The sequence below is a fragment of the Hippopotamus amphibius genome, chromosome 4, assembly GCF_030028045.1.
Source record: "Hippopotamus amphibius kiboko isolate mHipAmp2 chromosome 4, mHipAmp2.hap2, whole genome shotgun sequence".
Taxonomy (NCBI): Eukaryota; Metazoa; Chordata; class Mammalia; order Artiodactyla; family Hippopotamidae; genus Hippopotamus; species Hippopotamus amphibius.
Genome location: NC_080189.1, coordinates 159,034,173 through 159,046,861, shown reverse-complemented (window position 1 = coordinate 159,046,861; position 12,689 = coordinate 159,034,173). Strand labels below are relative to the sequence as shown.

Genomic DNA, 12,689 nt, shown 5'->3' with positions numbered 1-12,689 from the left:
TTGTTTATCCATTCATCCTTTGATGGACACTTGGGTTGCTTCCACCTTTTGGCTATTGTGAATAATGCTGCTATGAACATTGGTGTACAAATATTTCTTTGAGCCCCTGCTTTCAGTTCTTTTGGGTGTATACCCAAAAGTGGAATTGTGGTAATTTTGTTTAAATTTTGAGGAACTGCCGTACCATGTCCATAGTGGCTGCACAATTTTACATCCTTACCAGCAATGTGCAAGAGTTCCAGTTTCTCCACATCCTCACCAACACTTGTTATTTTCTGTTTGTTTTTCAGTAGTAGCCTTTCTAATAGGTGTGAGGTGGTATCTCATTGCAGCTTTGATTTGTGTTTTTCTAATGATTAGTGATGTTGAACCATCTGAGCATCTTTTCATGTACTTGTTCACCATTATACAAATATAAATATAGTTTTTGTGGAGAATATCTATTCAAGTCCTTTGCCTATTTTCTAATCAAGTTGTTTGGTTTTTTTGTTGTTGTTGCATTGTTGGAGCTCTGGATATTAACTGCTTGTCAGATATAAGATTTGCAGACGTTTTCTCCTATAGGTTGCCTTCTGACTCTGTTGATTGTGTCCTTTGTTGAGAAGTTTTTAATTTTGATGTAGTCTAATTTATCTATTTTTACTTTTGTTGCCTTGATTTTGGTGTCATATACAAGGAATCATTCCCAAGTCCAATGTCATGAAACTTTTCCCCAGTGTTTTCCACTAAGACAGTGGTCCCCAACCTTTTTGGCACCAGGAACCGGTTTTGTGGAAGACAGTTTCTCCACGGACTGGGGGAGGGTTGGGGGGAGAGTTTCGGGATGATTCAAGTGCATTACATTTATTGTGCACTTTATTTCTATTATTATTACATTGTAATATATAATGAAATAATTATGCAACTCACCATAATGCAGAATCAGTGGGAGCCCTGAGCCTGTTTGCCTGCAACTAGATGGTCCCATCTGGGGGTGATGAAACAGCGTGACACCCCAAGTGTGTTGCTTATGTCCAGTCTACTCCATAATCTCATTTTGGTTGCTTTCACTGCGGAAAATCCTGCTTCGCAAAGATAGGATGTTGAAAATGGAAGTAGGCTTTTCAGTGCTTTTGTGGCAATCTCAGTATATTCCGCCTTGACTTTAATCCAGAACATATAGAGATTTGAAGTTGTCTCAAACATACTTTTAAGGCCACCGTCATTTGCGATCTCAAGCAGTTGATCCTCTTCTAGCATGGACAAATTCGATTCACCTGGGTTATTCACAAATAGGTCTTGGATCCATTCCTTCCCAGTTGGGGGGTCTTTTATGGTTGGGAAATAATGCTCAAACTTTTGAAAGCTGAGATGGGTGATTATACACCAGCTGGGAGGAAGAAGGCCTTGGCTCAGTCTCTTTCAAAATCTCTGCTAATCTTTGAAACATGTCAAAAATCCCAATGTTCACTCTTCACCCCTGTAATTCCAGTCTGGCTTTGAATGCAGCCACTTTATCTGCCTACTTGAACGCAGTTGTCGTTCTCCCCTGAAGTGACAGATTGAGTTCATTGAGCCGGTTGAATATGTCACACAAGTAAGCAAGTTTTGCAACCCATTCTGTGTCTGCCAGTGGTGACTGTTCTTCTAAAAGAAATCTCTGGAGTGGCTCTCATAACTCAAAAACTGGCCGGTGATCTGCCTTTAGAAAGCCATCTCACTTCTGTGTATAAGAGAAGACGTGTGTGCTCTGTGTCCATCTCCTCACAGAGCTGTGTGAACAGACGTGAGTTAAGGGCGTATAGTTTAATGTGGTTGATAATTTTAATCACATCCTGCAAAACGTTAAGTTCAGGTGACATTTTTTGGCTAGCCAGCATTTCTCTATGGATGACACAGTGTGTAGACTCACATTCAGAAGGGACATCTTTGACCTGAGTAGTGAAACCAGAAAGCCGTCCAGTCATGGCAGCCGCTCCGTCTGTGCACGTACTGACACAAAATGACCAATTCAGTTTTCTTGATATGTAATCATTCAGAGACTTGAATAGTTCTGGAGCCGTGGTGTTGGAGGGCAACAAAAGTGCACATAGCATATCCTTATGCACATTCTCCTGAGAAATACATCGCACAAAAGCAACCATTGGTGCCTTGTTGTCAACATCAGTAGATTCGTCAACCTGGATTGCGTACCACAATGACTCATTAATCCTTTCTAACAATTGTGCCTCAGTATCCGCTGCTGTTTCATCAGTTTGTCTAGTTATGGTGCTAGCCGAAAGAGCAACACATACCACCTTTTGAACCGCAGCCTCTCCTAAAAGTTCACGACAGATGTCCTTAGCAGCAGGCAGGATCAACTTTTCACCAATAGTAAAGGGCTTCTCAGCTTTAGCTATGTGGTTAGCCACTGAGAATGGTGTTCTCAGGACTTCCCTGCTGGCGCAGTGGTTAAGGATCCACCTGCCAATGCAGAGGACATGAGTTCGAGCCCTGGTCTAGGAAGATCCCACATGCCATGGAGCAATTAAGCCTGTGCACCACAACTACTGAGCCTATGCTCTAGAGCCCGAGAGTCACAACTACTGAGCTCACACGCCTAGAGCCCATGTTCCAGAACAAGAGAAGCCACCTCAATGAGAAGCCCATGCACACAACGAAGAGTAGCAACTAGAGAAAGCAGGTGCGCAGCAACAAAGATCCTACGCAGCCAATAAATAAATTTAAAATCATTAAAATGAAAAATAGAATGATGCTCTCAGTGCAGACACATTTGATGAAGTGGTGGCCTCCAATAATTGCTTCTGTTCTTCGTATTCACATTTTTTTCTTTGGAAAAACTCCAAAGGCTTGTCTTTTAATGCAGAGCACTTGGTCTCCGAGTGACAAAGTGGTTTTGAAGGTTTCATGGCTTCGTTGGATAGCCGGTTGCCACATATTATACAAAGTGGTGTTGGAGAATGTGAATCATCTGTTGCAACGAACCTATAATTTAAGTAGGACTCTTGGTATTTTCTTTTAAATGCAGCTTTCTTTTTGTTGGCAGTCTTAGAGTCTTCTACTCTCTCATCATTGGGTCTTTCCCCCTTTTCAAAGAAGCTCTCCAGTGACGTTTGTTTTTTACTCATTTGGCTAGATATCCGTAGAGATATAAATTTTATCTTGGTTTTAAACCGATTATAATATTTAAAAAATGTTAGCTCCTGAGAGAATTTGGACGTTTACTAACTCCACGTTACTCTGACAGATTAAGGAATCTGTATCGGAAGATTGACAGTAAAAACTTCGTGACTTGAGCCCCTGTTTATAAGGGCCCAGATTGTATGTTAATCAGTAAACATTAACGTTAGAGATACTTTGCATCCTCTAGCTATGGAAGAGAAAACTTATCTATTAACTATGACTCTCAGAGAACTGTTTAAATTTACAGGAAAGGTGAATCCTAAGAGCCTTTTCTGACTATAGCAGAAGGAAATCAGAGCTCTCCCCTCCTGTTGGGATAATTTAATCTTTAGAAAAGGGAGTCTTTGAGAATTTTGATATCTTTGAATCTCTTGAGAGTCTTAAAACTGGATAAACATAAGGAAAGTCCAGTTCTGGCAGTGGTTAAAGGTAAATTAGAAAACCCAGTGCTTAATAATTCCAGGGTTAGAATGAGCAGTGAGGTATAAATTAAAAATGAGTGGGCTACTTTGATATTTATATTTTTTAAAATTATATCTCATTCTTTTGAATATGTTAATACTAGCTAATATTTATTAAAAACTTCTGTTTCACAGGAAAACATGATCGAATGAAAAATGTGTTATTTTCTGAGTCCATTAACTACATAAGAACAACCTGGTTATTCATATCATAAAACTGCACCATTTTCCAGCAAGTTGCATTTTACCCAATTTGTAAAAATGATTAAGAAAAAGTAAAGGAGAATAGAGGCTTGAGCAGCTTGCAGAGTAAGTCTGTGAAGTGATGACAATGCCGTAAGAAGGAATTTCCCAGAGTTTAGGGTACTGTATTGAAATTAACTCTTTTGCCAGAGCAAAACTGAGATAGTATTGATTGGGTCTGGTCTTTGGAATTTTAAGATTAATAAGAATATTGTCATTTATTTTATCAATGTAATAGGGACTTGCTAAACATGAAATCTCAGAGTGATTTTTTGATGTGGATAATTTAATAGCCTTACTCTGCATTTTAACTGTAAGCAAGTCCTTTTATTTGCATTCTCACTGTCACTTTCTTGCATTTAGGTCTCAGTGATGTCTTTCAACTGTCAAACAGGCCTCCAACCAGCCTTTTTACTTCCAGCTTTGTCTTCTAGTCTGTTAGGAACTTACTTTGCATAGATATCTGCATTAAAATTTTTAAATTTTATATTTTTGTTTTTAGGTAGATTTATTGACAGTACAGGCATAGCTCATTTTATTGCACTTTACTTTATTGTACTTTGCAGATAATGTGTTTTTTACAAATTGAAGGTTTGTGGCAACCCTGCATGGAGCAAGTCTGTTGGTGCCATTTTTTCCAACAACATTTGTTCACCTCATGTCTCTGTGTCACATTTTGGTTATTTCTCACAATATTTCAGACATTTTCATTTTCATTATGTTTGTTTTGGTGTCCTGTGATCAGTGATCTTTGGTGTTGGTGTTGCAAAAGATTATGACTCGCTGATGATGATGGGTAGCATTTTTTAGCAATATCCTATTTTAAAATTAAGGTATGTACATTGTTTTCTTAGACATAATGCTGTTGTACACGCTAAACATTTAGACTACAGTATAGTGTAAACATAACCTTTTTTTCCAGTTTTATTGAGATAATTTACATACAGCACTATATAAGTTTAAGGTATACAGCATAGTGATTTCACTCATATACATCATGAAATGATTATCACAATAAGTTTAGTGAAACGTATCCATCATCTCATAAATATACAAAAATTAAAGAAATAGGAAAAAAATGTCCCTTGTGATGAGAACACTTAGGATTTACTATCTTACCAGCTTTCATTTATGACACACAGCAGTTTTTATCATGTTGTGCATTGTATCCCTAGTAATTGCAAGTGTGTGCCTTTTGACTGCCTTTATGTAGTTCCCCCTTCAACCACCCCCTGCCTCTGGTGATCGCAGATCTGATTTTTTTTTCTATGAGTTTCGTTTTTGATGTATAATTGACCTACAACACTATGTTAGTTCCTGTTATACATGTTGATTTGATATTTCTGTATATTTCAAAATGGTCACCATGACAAGCCTAGTGACAATATGTCACCATACAGAGTTATTGACTGTATTCCCCACACTGTACATTTCATACCCATGATTCATTTATTTTGCAACTGGAAGTTTATACCTCGTACTCTCCCTCAATTATTTGTTTCCTCCCTACCCCCTCCCCTCAGGCAACCACCTGTTTGTTCTCTCTATGACTCTGTTTCTGTTTTGTTTGTTCATTTGTTCTACATTTAATAAACATAATTTTTATTTGCACTGGAAAACAAACAATTTGTATGACATTATTGTGATGTATGCTTTATTGCAGTGGTCTAGAACTGAACCTGCAGTATTGCCAAGGTGTGCCTGTAATTTACCACAAAATTCACTTGTTATAAGTGTACAGATCAGTGACTTTTAGTAAATTTACAAAGTTATATGACCATCTCCAAAATTCAGTTTTAGAATATTTTCATTACCACCCCCCCCCCCCAATTCCTTGTGCCCATTTGCAATCAATTCTTGTTCCTGCCTCCAGCCTCAGGTAGTCAGTAATTACTTTCCATCTCTAAAAATTTGCTTTTTCTGGAGATTTCATATAAATGGAATCATATAACATGTGGCCTTCTTCACTTAGCTTAATGTTTTTAAGATTCATCCATATTGTAGCGTGTATCGAGCAGCATTGTTCCTTTCATTGTTGAATAGTATTCCATTGTATGGATATACCACATTTAAAAAATTCATTCATCAGTTGATAGATGTTTGGATTGTTTCTACTTTTTGACTATTATTATATTTATATTACATTTATCATTTCACCCTTTAAACATTTTCTACTTACGTGTTTAATATGTGACTATAGTAATGTCTAGATGTAATATAAATATATACACATTGAGGGATATGCTCAAAATTTTTGGTAATGGGGTACAGGATCAAAAAAGTTCAGAGGTCATTGTTCTAGTCCAGAACAGTCAGAAAACAGAAAATAACCAGAATTATCCTGAGTAACAGGTCTGATTTACCACTCATAATTAAACTCTACTACTTGTGAAATAAATTTCTGAATGTGATGTTTACAGAACCCTACCTTGGGACTTCTTTGGTGGCTCAGTGCATAAGACTCCATGCTCCCAAGGCAGGGGGACTGGGTTTGATCCCTGGTCAGGGAACTAGATCCCACATGCATGCTGCAACCAAGAGTTTGCCTGCCACAACTAAGGAGCCTGCCTGCTGTAACTAAGACCTGGTGCAACCAAAAAAAAAAAAGGAGCCCTACCTTAAACTTTATCTGCTTTCTAGCTACCACTTATCTGCTTTCTAGCTACCACTTCAGTTTTACAGCTCACTGCTTCCTTTTAGATTATTCTCACCAAATTCCTTGTAGTTCCTTCAATACATTCTGCCTTTGAGCTTTTCCCAGCTATTCTCCTTGCCTAGATTGCTAGTTCCTGCCCACCTTAGCCTCTTGGAGGTACTACGATAAATTATTTAAGCTCCAGCGAAATGACTTCTCTGAATTGCTCCCTGGTTACCCAAGTCAGTCTAACCACTTCATCTTTTATGATACCTCTGTATGTAGAATGTACCTTTATTATAGCAACTCTCAAACTAAATGGCAATTATTTATTGGTGTATCTGCATCCTTCACTGGACTGCTGCCTCCTTGAGGACAAAGAATGGGCCTATTCATCCAATATTTGTTGAATATGAATGGGTAGTAGCCTCATGGGTGTGCCACTTGCATGACTCTGAGAGTGAGTGCATTCTTAAATTTTGTGCTAGGGTACCTCACGTGCCTCATCCTAGCTTAGATCCTGCTTGTGTCTAATAAAACTAGGCTAGATCCCTCTGGCTTATAACTGGACCTGATAAGCTTTAGACTGGCCATACTGCCTTCTGTTTTTAATACTTGATATCATAGGAGATAAATCTTCATTGAGACTTTTAATATAATTCAGACTGAAAAGTGGAGATCAGTTTCCCTTGATTGTTCTTTTATCACACACTGCATACTACTTGGTACGTAATAGGAGTTTAATTAAGGTCTGGTAAATGTAATAGTAATAATAATAGCAAAGAGTGATTGAGCTCTTACTGTGTGCCAAGTACTGCCCTAGACCCTTTACATGTGTTAACTCATTTAATCCTCATAGCAAGTTCATAAGGTGGGAACTGGTGTTATCCTCATCTGTCGGCTGGGGAATGTGAAGCTCAACTATCCCCATAAGTAAAGAGGCTGTGACTTGAACCTGAGCAAAATCTGGCTCTAGAGCCATCCCACTTAACCACTGTTCAGTAGAGCAAAGGGAGAGGTTTAATTTTTCATATAGGGTAGTTTTTAAAATAGTTTTCAGGTAAGGTAAATAGATATCCTCTTTGAGTAAATATTTTAGTGGCAAAGTTTGATCATTTAATAATTCAGTGTTAGGAATGATTATTTTTCTAGACTCAGCTTAAAAATTAGCTTTACCGGGAAGCTTTTAATTTTTTTTTTTCCCTCTGTGTTCTCTAGCTCCCTTTAAAGAGTTTAAATACACTTAACAGTGTTTTGTGTTTGTTAATCTGAATAAACTAAACTACTTAAGGGACAAAACTTACTCAGCTCTTTATCCGAAGACTTGGAACAAAGTTACTGTTCAATAAATGTAAGTTGAATGAATGAATTGGTGAGTTTGGTATTGTAACCCAAGTCCTCTCATCCTAGGTTCTATGCTTCTACCTGGTTTAAACACTACTCCTTCCCTAGATTTGTTGTTGTTGTTGTTTGTTTTGGTGGGGTTTTTTTGTTTGTTTTGTTTTGTTTTTGTTTGTTTTTTGGCCACACTGCACGATATTAGTTCCCTAACCAGGCATTGAACTGCCCTCAGCAGTCAGAGCGTGGAATCCTAACCACTGGACCGCCATGGAAGTCCCCCTAGAAGTTCTTATCCCTGCCCAAACTTACCTTTTGTCCTAATTATTCCTGTAGGATATTTTATGTATAGTGATTTATTCCTTCTAGGATATACTTCTGTTATTTGTATGTTTCATTTTATACTAGAACCTTGTTGAGGGCATGTTCCTGCTATTTTCCACAATATTTTAAGTGGGTTGTGACTTACACAGAAAAAGTATTGAGTAAATATTTCTTAAATGAATAAAAATGGTTTTTCATTGATAGGAAAAGGCTTTAGAAGTTCCTCAGTGGCTGTTGGTGTATTTTTAGTTCATTCTGAGCCAGAAGTTCTGTTATTTGTCAGATATCTGTCTGATAGATACGAAGTTTGGTGTCTGTGTTAAGAAATCCTGCATAACAACCTTGTATATTATTAAAACAATTATTTTCATGGGTCTAAGGATTACATGAAAATGCATCTAAAAGCCTTAGGACAGTGCTTGGCATGTATATAAATGTTACTTACTGTTAACAATCAGTGATAACCAGCAATGAATTTGATTTATTAACCAGTTGTACCTACCAACTCTAGTTTGTTCAGTGAAATTTAGAAATGTATATATGTCCCAACTTGAGAAAAATCAATATTTGAAATCTGAGTTTACTAAGAAATTAAAGTAGAGGAGTAGCCTTTCACTATAGGTTAAGTCGGTTAGGTTAAATTATTTTCTTTTTAAAAATGCGTAATTGGGTACTTCCCTCCACCCCCTTGATATGATTTTCCTGTATCCAGAGACTATCAAGATTTTGGATAATTCCTTGTTATTGTTAGATACAGAATTTTCTTTTTTTCTTTTTTTGGCAGCCTCCCATGTCTTTTGGGATCTTAGTTCACCCACCAGGGATTGAACCTTGGCCTTGGCAGTGAAAGCGCCAAGTCCTAACCACTGGACTGCCAGGGAATTGCGTGAATTTTCCCCTTCTTCCTTCCTTCCTCCCTCCCTCTCTCTCTCTCTCCCCCTCCCTCCCTCCCTGTATTTTTTATATAGATTTATTTATTTGGCTGTATCAGGTCTTAGTTGCAGCATGCGGGATCTTCATTGCTGCGTATGGAATCTTTAGTTACAGCATGTGGGATCTAGTTCCCTGCATTGGGAGTGAGGAGTCTTAGCCACTGAACCACCAGGGAAGTACCTCCCAGAATTTCCTAATTCTGTCATTTTCTGAATCATTTAGAAATCTAGCTTCCCTCCCTATCTTCTAAATTAAGTCTTGCCTTTTTTTTTTTTTAAAAAACAAGTGATGCCACACTACCTAGTGGAGATTAGGAGAAGTTTTGTTTTTTTAAAGGGGCATTACTTTGTTTGGAATGGATAGTAGCAGTTGTTTATGGAAAAGCTTCAGGACAGTCAGGTGATAATGTTGAGACTTCTGTCCTATTAGAAGTACTGTATGTTTTTTCAAAAAACTCTTCAAACCTGCTGATAGTTTGATGTGGGGCACAGAGGAAGAAGGCTCTTGGTACTGAGTCATTTTAGGAGTTTAAGATTTTCATTAGTAAACAGAATGATGATATCAGAATTCCTATGACAGGCAGAACAACAAAGGTTTGGAGGAGCTGAAAAAGAACTTTCTTTCAGTGATTCTGCCAGTGGTGAAATAACAGTACCAACTGCTGTTTACTGTGCATTTATTTGTGTACCAGATGCTATGTTAAGCCATATATATACTTTCTTTTTTAATCCAGATGAGGTAGATGGCTTTACAGTGAGGAAACTGAAGCCTAGACTAGTTAAATGACTTTGAAAGCCAGAATGAGAATTTAAATCCACGATTAATTCTAAAGAGTGGATATGCTCTTTCCACTGCCCATAGTACTGATTTGGCTGTCTTTTACTTGTAGCGAACTGTCTATATTTTTTACCCCAAAGGATAGACGTTAAATTGGACTTCAGAGAGGGTAGAAGGGAAAATTGACTTTATAGTCACCTTCTATATGCTTGTTTTATAGTGTGGCATTATTGTATGTAGATAAGAAATTGTGAGAGCAGACAGTAATTGATAACGTTACAGCCGTATGTTTAAAGTTGAAGGTGGTTGTTACAGCTTTAAGTTAATCCCATTTTAAAGCATCAATCTTAACCGTTTTATGCTAACAAGTTATCTCTAAACTCCATTCTGTTTGCCTGACCATGGGGGAACTGACATTTCTTTTCCCTTTGAAAAGAAACTTTTATAAGAAAAGGATTAAGAATATGTCTCTTTTTCCATGTCATATGTTTCTTCATTTTTAAAAAAATTGAAGTATAGTCAGTTTACAATATTGTTTAGTGTCAGGTTTATGGCAAAGTGATTCAGTTATATATATATATTTTTTTTCAGATTATTTTCCATTATAGGTTATTACAAGACCTATACTATAGGTCTTGTAATAAAATTGAATATAGTTGCCTGTGCTATACAGTAAATCCTTGTTTTTTCATTTTTTGTGAAAAATAGTGATTTGTCATTCTGTAGATTATGTAAATTTTGATTCATAAAACTAAAACACAGAAACTGGAGGTTTTGATGTAGCTCAAATTTCTTTAATTCAATGCATTTTGTTTCAAAGATCTTTTAATAGTTGAAGTTCAATTCAACAAATTTTTACTAATCAGTTCAATGAAGATGTTGAGGTAGGTTACAGATGGGAGCCAAACTTTATGGTCTTAAAGAATTTTAAATCTATTAGAAGAGATGGAACTTGTAAATAACCATAAAAATGAAATTACTTTTCTTAACATAGATACCAAATTTCAGTATGCAACTTATAGTACTTCTTGAATTTATAGGTGAGAAATGTTCTTTCGTATTTGCTTCATGGATCTGGCATTTGAGCTGCGTCCTGAAGATTGAGTAGGATTTTAGGTAAGTTGGAGTCCGAAAAGAGGTCATTCTACGTTGAGGGGTTTGTTAGAGGTGAGGAAGAGGAGTGGTAGAGGCGTCCTGGTTCGTTAAGTGAGATGAATGGTTTCTGAGTTCTTTTCATTCCTTTTTTCTTTTTTTTTTTTTAGATTGGACATATTTCAGTAGTTGATTTTTTTGAAAACATTAAAATGGGAGGGAAAGAAAAATATATTTTAATTTAAAGGACATTGAAATCTTATTCAGAACTTTTGGTTTGGTTTGGTTACTTTATTTTTCAGTTCTAAAATTTCTATTTGTTCTTTATGTCTTCATTTTTTTTGCTCATGATTTCTAATTTAACATTTATTTCAAGAGTGTTTGATGTTCATTGGAGCATTTTTACAATAGCTGCTTTCAAGTCCTTGTGAGATAATTCCAATATCTATATTCACCTCTTCATTGGTGTTGTGTTTTCCCATGTGAGCAGAGATTTTTGTGGTTCTTCTTATACTGAGCAATTTTGGTTTGTATCCTGGACATTCTGACTATCGTGTAATGAGATTCTAGATTTTCTTTACATTCTGTGGAAAATGTTGATATTTTTTGTTTTAGCATTCTGTGGGTCGTGATTCCAATGTCAGTTCAGTTTTCAGAGCTTTGTCGGTGCTTTTCAGATCTGTCCCATGTGTGTTCCACTCATTGTTCAGTCCGGGATCTGGGTGGAGGTCTACTCATTTTCTCAGTTTTCAGAGTTTTTATGATGTTAATTAGCATCAGATTTATATCTACACAGGTTGAGAGTGAGCTCAGGAGTTTGTAAACAACTTTATGGAGTCACTTTCCTGAGAACAGAGAGAGAAGGAGAAAAAGAAAAAAACAATGGAGTTCGTCCGGCCCACTTGGAGGCAGGGCTCCATTGAATGGAGAAGAATGTTCTCCTCAGATTTTTCACTCCTGGAGGCTTTCCATTCCCAGTTGGTCTTGCTATTGTTGCTGTTGCACCCACCACAGAAGACCTGGGGACTGGGACTTGAGAGTATGGGGAGAAAGGAGAATGAAAAAATACCCAAGTGATTTCCCCACTCTCTTTGCACTTTAGGAGTTCCCTCTTCTGGCCTTGAGCTAGAGCTTAGAGGGTTTCTCCTATATCTCTCTGCTCACTTCTGGATTTTGGGCTGTATTGAATTCAGGCTAGGGGATACTAAAGCGGAAAAATGATAAACTCACAGCAAGTTTGGTGATACTTTTAATTCTGGTGCTCTTCCGAGATCTACCTGTAATATTTACATTTCAGAGTCTTCAAATAGCTGTTCATGCATTCTGTCCAGGTTTTATAGTTTAGTTCAATGGAAGAAAAAGAGAGGTATGTGTTTATTACTAAACTGGAAGTCTTTCCAACGTTTTTGTTTTAACATTTTATTTTGATATAATTTTAAATTCATAGGAAGTTGTAAAAAGAGGACAGAGAGGTTCCACGTGTCCTTTACCCAGTTTCGCCCAGTTGTTACATAGGTATGGCACAATATCCAAACCAGTAAATTAACATTAACACCAACTCTTTTTATTATGAAATATTTAAATGTATAAGAGTGTTGAAAGAATAGTACCATTATCCAATACCATTATCATACCTAAGTATATTAACAGTATGAGTTTTTTTTTTCTTTAAGAGCTTTTATTGAGATACAGTTGACATACAATAAACTGCATATATTTAAAGC

At 36.8% G+C, this 12,689-nt stretch overlaps 1 protein-coding gene across 36 annotated transcripts in view; it reads left to right on the top strand.

Annotated features, from left to right (window-relative positions):
- The window catches only part of NUMB (NUMB endocytic adaptor protein), a 168,158-nt gene that overhangs the window by 39,395 nt on the left and 116,074 nt on the right, over positions 1–12,689 (top strand). For 15 of the 36 annotated variants that reach the window (XM_057730735.1, XM_057730736.1, XM_057730765.1 and 12 more), the window contains one exon: positions 10,914–10,989. The exons of the other annotated variants lie outside the window; for them this stretch is intronic. The gene's annotated coding sequence lies outside the window, so the exon portion shown is untranslated. The remainder of the gene's footprint in view (positions 1–10,913; positions 10,990–12,689) is intronic. 36 annotated transcript variants of the gene reach the window in all.